Source organism: Apis dorsata, unplaced genomic scaffold (assembly GCF_000469605.1).
Source record: "Apis dorsata unplaced genomic scaffold, Apis dorsata 1.3 scaffold_331, whole genome shotgun sequence".
NCBI lineage: Eukaryota > Metazoa > Arthropoda > Insecta > Hymenoptera > Apidae > Apis > Apis dorsata.
The window spans coordinates 190,453-190,915 of NW_006263599.1; positions in this window are offsets into that span (position 1 = coordinate 190,453).

Consider the following 463-nt stretch of genomic DNA (forward strand, 5'->3'; position numbering starts at 1 on the left):
TCGACCGTTATAAGCCGGCATCGGAGCCGCGCTCTTGTCCGCTCCGCTGGAACCGATGATCGATCATAGTTTCCAGCCCCGTCTCGCTGTCGTTTCTTGTAATAATAAAGCGTATATCGGAGTATGGAGAAAGTTCAACCCGCATTCTTCGCGGAGCAATCGAGATTGGATACGATAATTCGCCAATTCTGTATATATCTCGAAAATATTGGAATATTTCTCTCGATTTTTAAAACGTAAAATATTATTCTTCGAACGGATTAATTATCTTTCTCAAGTTCGCGTCGTGGTCAAGTTCTTCCCTGCTCGTGTATCCGATGTTTATCTTACGTAAGAGGATTTACACGCCTTTTCGTGTATGTTTCCTTTATTGCGTTATCGATCAGCATTACGCGACGAACCAAAGAAATTATTTACAAATGGAGAGATTAGAGGAACGAGATTTGATATGTTTTTTTTTTTT